Below are 10,270 nucleotides of genomic sequence, written 5' to 3' on the forward strand. Positions count from 1 at the left end.
CTTCACTGTAACAGGCAGATTGACCTGGTTTTCAGCATCACTGTGGTTCCCATTAGCTGACTTCAATGTCTAATTTCAATGTGTACCTCAAAACATTACAGCTGGTGTTAGCAAGGCCTGCTGCCTCACCTCGCTGAGCATCTCATAGCTGCGTCTTTAAAAATAAGCAATGGTGCTCAAGGGAAGCCTTTCTGCCCAAAGAAAGACTCACTTTTAATTACCAACTATTAAATAAAGCTGCTCTCACTCCTTTAAGCTACCAGAACACATACCTAATTAGGTAGTCACCACATACTGATAAATAACCTGGTAATGGAGACACAGGGAGAGGGAGATGCTGAGTGTGGACACAGATGTATTCTTCTGGGAAAGATACTACATCCTTACACATGAAGTAAATGTTACTTTATATAGGCCAAAAGTAGTAATAAAAGGACTGTGTGTGTACTAAATGTTTTTGTTTATGGTGGGTTTATAAAAAAACAGCAGTAGCAGTGCTGGGGGTGTGAGCCCCAGTCACCAGGGCTTGGCTGGTGCCACCTCGGGTGACGGAAGTGGGAGAAGAGGTTTGTGTCTCTGAGCGCCCAGCCGTGTTGGGCCACCACAGGACATCTCGGCACAGCTAGTCATCTGCACCAGAAAGCACTTGTCAGCGTTGCCAGGACCTCAGACAAGGCAGGTTACACCCTATGTAGCTGGTTCTACCTTGTGCAGCTAGCACAGCTGAACTTGCATCTCAGCTGGCCTTTCACAGCTAATACTTCGTTAAGGGAAAGTAACTTTTCTCCATGCTCTTGACAGCTACGTCAATGCATTTTTTCTCCACTGACCACGGCTTAACACTACTCACTCTCTGTAAAGGGTAAAGCCATTCATAACTTGCCTGGCTGGGCATGAAGGGCCTGGCATGCACCCAGACAATAGGTGCAACAAAATGACCTACAGCACTGCCACCCCTGCACCAGACCCACCAGGGATGCCCACAGGCTTTTTCCGAGTGTGTAGTCCAACATGAAGCCGGTGCAGCCACCATCCAGATGACATCTCCACCCAGAGGATGCAAGCTTACTGTCTGACCAGGACCACCTGCGACACGGGGTTGTGCTATGGGGATGAGAGGGAAGATGCAGGACCCACCAGCTCCAAACCCTTACGTGATCTCGGCAAGCCTGCCAGGAAGCTTGCTGGGTCATCCAGTGTCTGCATGCTGGAAAGTAGGTCTGGGAAAGGTTAAGTCTGTCCTTGCAGAATCACAAAACAAATGGGAGAGAACATCAGGATGGCTGTGCTGCCAGTGGGAGGAGATCTGTGCCCTAGATGCTGCAACATTAAATCAAGTAATCAAGTGTCAGAAGATTTGCAATGTGCTTGTTTGTTCCAGGTTACAGTGAAGGCGGAGGCTGGGGGGTAGTTTGGGCTTCTTTTTTCTTTTTAATCAACAGAATTCTTTAAGTAAATTTCCTCGAATTCTTCACTTGATGGATTGCTTGTGATTAAAATTGGCACAACTAAATCCCTGTGTGGGATGTTACCTGAAAAAGTTATGGCTGTCTGCTTTCTGTGTCTTCTACGAAATAATTGGCAGTTATTGGCCTAAAATGTCTCATTCCTGCTTGTTTTTAAATGTCAGCTCTTACCTGAAGTTTACTTAGAAGAATGTCAACACTGAAGGGGAAACTGGGAAGTTTGTGGCATCAGAGGCAGCAGCAAAGAGCAGCTTCCCCACGCACTGCTGAAGCTCTGGGCATTTCAGACAGGTCCCCTCCCATTGTGACCATGACCCTGAGCACAGGTCACAATGGTAGAAGGAGGCCGACACCCGGGCTGTTCCCCACTCTCCCTACCAGGTAAAAACACACATCTGTCCAGCTGTCAGCCTGCTGACCTGATCTTCACGTAAGCCAGTTCTCTGCATGTGTTTTAAAGGAGGAAACCAAAGGCATAGCCAAAGGCAGAGGTGAGTGCAGTAAGGTGCAGGACCGGTTCACCACAGGGGAAATCACACTTTTCAGATCTGGTAACCGATTGTCAGGATACCAGATTTGCAGTAAATCTTTCCTCCTGGGTTCCAAAAAGGCTGCAGGGGAAGGTATGGATGTACCTGGAGACGGCGGAGGTTGGTTCATGAATTTTGAGAGGGGTGAAGCCCTGGATAAGGGGATGAGGCTGTAGGCAGTGGTGAAAGGAGAAAAGCCAGAGCGATAGGGGCACTTCCTCAGGACTGTTTCCAAGACTGATCTTACTCATTTTTTTAATTTTTTTTCATAACCTTGGCTCAGAACATCGGTGTGTGCTAATAAAACTTGCTGATGACACAAAACTGAGAAGCAACATCAATTTGGGGGTTAGACTATGATGCAGGAGAGCTTTGTGAACCAAATTATCAGAAGCAGGAGGAAAATCAGTAGCACAAAAGACAAGGCCGCACGCTTGGGGACTACTTATTTTTTTCTGTAAGCAAGGAACTCATCAGCTAACAACAATGGAGCCTTTTCCCCCGAGTAAAGGGCAGATATGAGCAATAACACGATGCAGCTGGAAGAGGGAACTTCAGCCTTAAAATGCTTTCAAAGAGGTACCTCTGTTAGCGATAGCTCAGAAAGGGAAATGTGAATAACACTGTACAAGGTTTTGGTTAGCTCTCACTTGCAACAGTAGGTACAGTTCTTGCTCCCCATTCCCAAGGGACACAAAGTAGGGATTGAGATGTGTTATCAGATAATCACAAGGAAAAAAAAAAAGTCTGTATTACCAGAATACATTTGTTAAAAGGTTTTGCTTGGGAACCTAGCAAAACAAAATCCCAGAAGAAAGACACTTGCACAAGAACGATTTTATCCTAGGAACAGATGGATACACACCAGCCATCAACACATTTAGACTGTAAGTTAGATGAAATGTCTAAACCACTGGAGTAATCAGATTCTGGAAAAGACTTCCCATGGGATGACGGAGTCAAACAACCCACCTACCCTTAATGTGGAATTTGATGAATTGTGAAAGGGAGCATATGACAAGGTTACCTGGACTGGGTAACGCAGAAAGTCCTTTCTCATTGCTTGTCCTATTCTAGCATGCTTCCGAAGTGCTATCCATCACAATCATAAGTGGAAAATATAGAGACGTCTGGGTAGTTTTGAAACTTCAACATTTTCTCAAGTTTCAAAAGATTTTTGAAGGCATTCACAAGCCTAGTCTACACCCTGTCTGCAAAGGATTCCAGTTAAAGAATGTAGACTCATATTTGTAAGTAAAAAGTAGCACACATGAAAGTGAGATTTCAAAGATACGTTCAAAACATTTATTCTGAAGAAAAAAAAAAAAGTTTGACTACATCAAAGACTTTTAAAAACCCATAGGAAGAACTAGAACTATTTTGCACACCCTCCTTTGTCTTATTTTGTAGCAAATTCTGAGCATGGTAGCTTATTCCTGTTTCCTATGCCCCTTTGAGACACCTGCAAGAGGTTCAGATATCCTCCGTGTTTTCCATCTATTTGGTCACTGTTCCAAATGTTTGGTCACTCTGGTTCCTCAGAACTCTATAGGTGTATGGCAGTGATAATAAATATATAACCCATTAGATTTTATGATACTTTTCCCCACCTGAACTCACAAAAGTTGAGGTTCTTGGGCTGGTAGGCTTGGGAGGGAAGACACTTCTCCCTGTGCAGCTTTTGGATTTTGATGAGGAGATTGCACAGCTTTGTAGGGTACCATGTCTTTCTTTCACAGGGTTCTATTTAAAGCAAATGATAAAAAAAATCTGTGAATTATTTGTATTTAACAAACAGAATTTGTTGTCCTAATAGTTTTTTGTTTGTAAGTCATCTCTCATTTCTCTATTAGTGAATTTTCAAGTAACCCAGCGTGCCTGGGGACTACTACCTGGAAGGTATCACCAATGCCTCCCTGACTGCATTTTCCCCCTTTCAAGGGAAGCAGGAATCAGAAGGAGCCGGAGCACCTCCATCCGAGCACTGTTCACCTCATGGGCTCCTCTTCACTACCACATTTTCTGCATATGGTTCTGCATCACTGCGCACCCTGCGCCTCTGCAGCCTTGCAGCTCAGAGAGGCCAGCTGGCGGGTTTTGCACTGACCCTGGACAAGTGCTGCTTCTGCGTAACCAGTTCGGCCATATGACTTTCATATCTGAGTCCCATTCGCTGACCTACCCCAGAAACATGCCTCCCATTACCTAGGTCTATTCCCATGCAAGCTATTTCGCCCTCCATTCATCCCCAGTCACCCAGCTCATATTTCTTTCCCTCCCCCAAGACATCCTCTCCTTCACCTGGGGCTGTCTGCATCCAGTCCTAGCACGTCATGCCAGGAGCCTTCCCTACAGCCCTGCAGCAGCCTTCAGGCCCAGCTTCTCACCACAAGCTTGCTAGGTGAGCAGCGTGCCAACCCTTTGGTGCTGCTAGAGCTCTTCAACAGGTACGTCAATGAGCTCTTGAAGCATGCTCTTATTTCTGCTCCTCACCAAGCTTCTTTGGAAGCCAGCCCTTCCTTATCTGCACCGATCTTGTTGCTAGAGATCAGAGCCGAGAACAATAAACAATTATCAAGCTCCCGGGGAATACCTTGGGTGTATTTTCACACACCAGCATGCCTGCGCACGTCCGTGACTCTCAGTTCTGAGCTCAAACCCACACTTTCCCAAAAGATTTAATCCAAGTCCTCTTTTTTTTCTGCCGTGACCCATCCACACCATACGCAACCACCACTTTGCTGATCTTGTTGATTTTGCTTGAAGAACAGTTCTGTGTTACGCTGAGAGCTAGGGCTTGTACGCATAGACAGAAGGATCCAAAAATTTTTAGATATTAAATCATTTTTTCTACCCATTTCAATGCACTGCAGAACAGTAACTATGTCCTCGCTGTTTTCCCCCCTTTGAAACAAGCCCCTGTCTTCCTGCCACCGAAGTGAAGAGAAAGTTGCCCTAGGTGAGACCAGCCAGGAAAGCAAGAGTGTGCTGCAGTGACAGTGCCAACAGGAGCATTGCCGGAGGTGTAAAGCTGTCTCATCCTTTGTGATCCGCTGCACAGATGGCTTTTGTGCCAGGGAAACAACACCTCAAGTTTCTCTGAAATACCACGGTGTGGGAAGGGCGGCGGGCAGACTTCTTGACTGGTTCTTCAGCTGGGCTGCGAAGGAGACCCACCTTACAAATACTTTCCTTAAATATCACACAGCGGCATCCAAAAAACACCTTTTATTCCACACATAGCTTTCTTCAAAGAAAGATGGTTTGTGAGAAGAGGAAATGGCTTTTCTTAGGTTTCCTAACATAGCTGGAAAACACGCGTGAGGTTTTGGGCACACAGCCCTTTTTATGGGTTCTTTCTCTTATAATTGCTTTAGGATGTGTAACGGAGGTACAGCACACACAGGGCGAAAAGGATTCAATTCAACAGTATTAGCATGAATGTGAACTTTCCAGCAGGACCGCCCTTTTCACTCCTGGGGCACTCTTCTGCCAAAACTGGGAGCTGTTTAATTATAGCTTGAAGGCTGCTGGTCTTTTGGGCTGTGCCAAGGTGGGAGCAGGCAGGCAGACTGCTGCAGCCCGGCCTGCAGAGCAAAGGCTAACGGGCAGAAAGAGGACGCCTTTTCCCCTCTGACTGCCTCAGTCTCCTAATAGCCTTGCGAGGTTAAAATCACTAATGAATCACTTTCAGACACATTTTACTAAGCAAACAAATTAGTCTAGAAAGTTTTCAAAGGTGGTTTCTAACCCAGGCAGCAAAACAGACTTAGTATCTTAGCACTCTCCTATCTGAAATATCCTGAAAACAAATAAATCCATTGAATTTGGCAGAGGAAATAAACACATTAAAGCCCTCGAAAACACTCGGGGAAAACAATGGCACTTGCAGTGACTTTCCTCCAGCACATCAAGGGCGAAAGAACAAAGGTCCGATGGATCAGACATGCGAAGAATGGAGTTGTTGTTCTTCTGTCGGCCGCAAACCACCTCCCAAACAGGCACGAGCCCTCCCCAGAGCAGTGCCACGCTGCAGACGCTCGGTGCCCGTCCCATCCGACCCATCCCAGCAGCAAAGTGCGGCGCTGCACTGGGCTGAGGAGGCAGCTACTACCCCTGGGAAGTATCTCGGGGATTTCTGAAGCTAAATTTACATACAGGTGGAACGAAGCAGCTCTGACTTGTCTCCACCTTTGAAATCTCATTAATTTTTCTGTTGATTCATTTGTTCAGTTACCTAGTTAGCATGTAACATACTGCATGCCGAAACTTGACCTCCAAGCGTATGAAAAGCCCAGAGAGAAGTACCGGTCTGATTAGCATCTCCATAAACAAGTATTTTCCAGTAAGAAGAAACATTTCTGCAGGATGACTGCAGCAGGAGCTGCTGTGACGTCTGCCACATGTTCCAGCGATGGCTGTGCAAACTCAGGGCTATAAATTACTGCCCAGAAAATGTTCTTTCCCATGTCAGGGCTTCATGCCTGGCCCCGCTGGCTGCTTACTGGCGAAAGCTGCTGAACCTCGAGGAGCTGCCAGGAGAAAAATATCAAACATATGACGACCACCAGGAACAACTACTGCTTCTGTGATGAATGAGATAGAAACTGTCTGCACGCTGCCTGACATGGTGGTGTCCTAACTCGGGCCTACTGGAGACTGGCTGCAGCAAAGTAAGCATGGATGCCAAGCTCATTTCTTTCTGTTATGTGTAGGACTTCCAGCCTGATTTTTAAAGCTAGCAGAAAAGTAAAAGCAAGTGAAAGCACACAAGAGGCAGCTACCTCTTAAGTAAAGTCCTTCACCTTGCTTTGTGCTTTTATGATTCACTACGAAAATCCTTCCATCAAAATACTTGAAGAATCTTTTAAGTGCAAAATCAGATTTACAGGAGAAAGCATGACAGCATTGTTCTCAGCACAGCTGGCCTTTGTTTTTCTGAGCCACTGAATTTCTGCTCTCTTCACACTGAAATAAAAAAAGAAGTTACCATAACTCTGGGAGTACTTACATGTTTTCTTACATTATGAGTAAAGCCAAGTGAAATCACTTTACATTTGCCTGGGCTAAAGAGGAAAATCTAGGGCAATTCACCTTACCCTGAGACAGAAAGCAAAAACAGACCAGCTTTTGCTAATGCCCGAAACACACCCATTTCGCCTGTAAACCGTAAAGGTCTCGATGTAGGCAGCCATAGCATAGATATGTAGAGGTGGGTGAGTCGAATCCCACCCTGGCATGGGAACCCTCAGCCTCGGGTGCCTTGTCCAGTTCCTGCCACCAGAGAGACAAGGATGAGACCAATCTCTTCTCTCCTCACATCCCATACAAAGCAGTCAAAGGGCATTTGTTTCAGAAAGAGAGCATTTCTGTCACTTCCAGGAGTCGTGTGGAGAGATGTTTCCTATCCAGCTCTTGCTACTCGTAACCCAGACCACTGTTGCCCTTCACCACTGAAGAAGACCCATTTGGCTGCAGGGTTTGCCGAGGTGCTTTCCAGTGGTGGCAACAGGTGCCCTGGAGCTCCAATCTCACCTCAGGGATTTTGGGTGCATGTGCATGACATGGCTGCCAGCACACACTGCCACCTCTCCAAACTGGCCAGGGACCTTTTGGTACCCTCACTTGAGCACCACTGGAGCTTTTGGTACCCTCTCCTGAGCCCATGTGCTTGGTCTCCTCAGTTTCTGTGTCAATGTCCCATTGAGCAGAGCGATTACACCTCATTGCTATCACAACTGGCATTAGGCTTAACAGTGATCCTTGTACCTCAGATAAGCCAGCATAGATGCTGGGCACCCTTGGGCCCATGTAGCTCAGAGGAGGGCAGGGGGATGGCCCCTCCACCGAGGCCACCAGCACCTGCTCCCACAATAGACCACAGAGAGAAGGCCTCCAAGGGACAGCAGGACCAGAAAGGTCCCAGAGGTGCCATGGGATCCCCAGGCTCAGCGTAGGGGCCATCAAGCAGCAGCCAGTAACAAACCCCAGCTCTTGGAGGGACGCAGTAACCCAGGGACGGTGCCCACGCTCTCCTCTCAGACGTCCCAGCTCTGATGGGAAGGGCCTGGCGGATGCTGGGGCGAGGGATGAATTGTACACACTGATGGTATTAAGTAATATGCACAGTAGGGAAATGAATGTTACACGTGTGCACAGAGATGTGCATTCACTCAGAGGGTGTAAAAGTTCTTCAGGCGGATTTCAGCTAAGAGAAAACCAGAGGAAAGCAAAGGGATCTCGCCCACTAAGCAAACGTACCACAACGAGAATTTAGCCTGCAAAAGTGAAAAATAACTGCTGCATAGTTCGGAAATATAAAAATAGTTTGGCTGCTCCCTGCCCCTTTCCCTTCAGTCATGCCTTCCCTGCAGCTCTCAGTTTGTTTGCCTGAGTTGCCATGGGGAGGCCGCGCCGCGAGCCCTGCGCCGCGGCACAGGCGCTGCAGTCACGCACCTACCCGGGGCTGGCGGCTCTCTGAAACCATTAACACATGCGTTCTCGCTTTCCTTTTGAGCATCCGACTCCAACGTATCTTGATGCGATAAGGCATCACCGCATCTTCCTTGCAAACTGTTTTCGGAGAAGAGCATGCCCATAGCCATGCCCAGCAAAACCGAGCAGGACAGATTCTGCTTTCTTTTTCACGCCGTGCCCGTGCCGCTGTGCCAGCACTGAAACGTGGGGGCTTTGAATCCTCCCAAATCCAGGGGTGTCAGCGGTGCCCCGGGCTGCTGCAGTTCTTGGGGAGGTTTGGGGAAGGGGATACATATGGGGTCTGCCCAGGGCAGGGTGCCCAGCAGTCCTGTGGTAGTGCTTCCAGTGCGCATCACCCTGCAGGGAAATAAATGCCTCTGGCGTGTGCCCAACAGCAGCGCTGACAAGTATTTGCAGGCAGGGGCTTGCAGCGCTCACTTTTATCACCCTCGCTCTATTCATAGGCTGCTTGCGGGAAACTTCAGCCTCCTTCATGCCCTCCTTCACCTCTGCCTGTGCCCTCCCAGACGTTCGGTGCCTGGGATCACCAGGCTGTGGATGCGGCGATTCGCCTTTCGGTGTCTGCTGCCTGGTGCCGCCTGTGCTTCGTGGGGTGCCTGCAGTCCATCACCTCCTAATAAATGCATTTTGGCACCTCCTTTATTTGTGAGTTTAAGCATTCCTGTCTGCAATAAACCTGCCTTGCTAGACCCACAACTGTGTGAAGGCCGTATTTCCCTTTCCTGCGGTGTTCAAACACGCTGCTTGGCACCTGAATGCCACACATTCGTATAACACCTCCTATGTTCGCTGCACTGTGCAGACATTCATTGCCTCTCCCACCACCCCAGCGAGGTCGGCAAGCAAATATTATTCTCTTTTCTCACACGGAAGGGCTGGGATGAAGTGCAAGGGGCTTGCCCGAGCCACCACGGCTCAGTTTCTGCAGGCACCCCGGGGCTCTGGAGCCTGCTGTCCCTGTGCAGGAGCGCTGTGATCGCGCTCGGCCTGTGGAGTTGCTCACACCTGGAGCCCATCCGCACGGCTGGCAGAGGCGTTTGTTCTTCGTGAGCTTGGCTGCCGGCACAGGGCATCATGTGAGAGTAGCATGAGTAAGAAACATTTCCTGCCGGAGACTTGACTCGGGGCTGCTTTTTCACATCCACCAAGCATGCCGTGGAAACACCCAGCTCCTGAGAGCGTGCTCAGCTTTCTCTGGCCAGCCAGCCTGCAAGTGCCGGAGCGCAGATTTGCAAAGGCAAGCGTGAAAAATGTGCAGGCACTTTCCAGAGCTCATGGGTGGTCTCGCTGCCATGCAGACGTGGACAGTGAGCTGAGCAGGACAGCAGGAGGGGGGCTGTGTAACCCCCCAAATCCTGGTCCTGTGCTAGCCCCAAATGTCAGACCAACGACAGTTTGCTTCTACACAGAACAGAGGGGTTTTTCACATCAAGCTTCCTGCCCGTTTGAGTCATTGATTCTTATTTACGTAAGGATCAGCAGCCACGTGGCTCCAAAAAATGAGGAGAAAGCTGCCGTGGCCGCCCTGCCAACATTTACTCACTCTTACTCCCTCGCCCTGCAGTGGTGAAGGCAGAGCCCTGAACACGAAGCATCGGGCACAGGCAGTCCCCCGGCAGCACAGCCACCACAGGGCAAGTGGCTGCAGAAAGAGGGCTCTGCCCTCACACCGAGGACAACTCGGCTCCCAGACTGCCGCAGCCAGCACCTGCACACTGGCGGAGGACCCGGGCTCTTCTTCCCCATGCTCCCCAGCAGGTGGGGAGAGCCCCCAGG

The sequence above is a fragment of the Anser anser genome, assembly GCF_964211835.1.
Source record: "Anser anser genome assembly, chromosome: 1".
In the NCBI taxonomy this organism is placed as follows: domain Eukaryota; kingdom Metazoa; phylum Chordata; class Aves; order Anseriformes; family Anatidae; genus Anser; species Anser anser.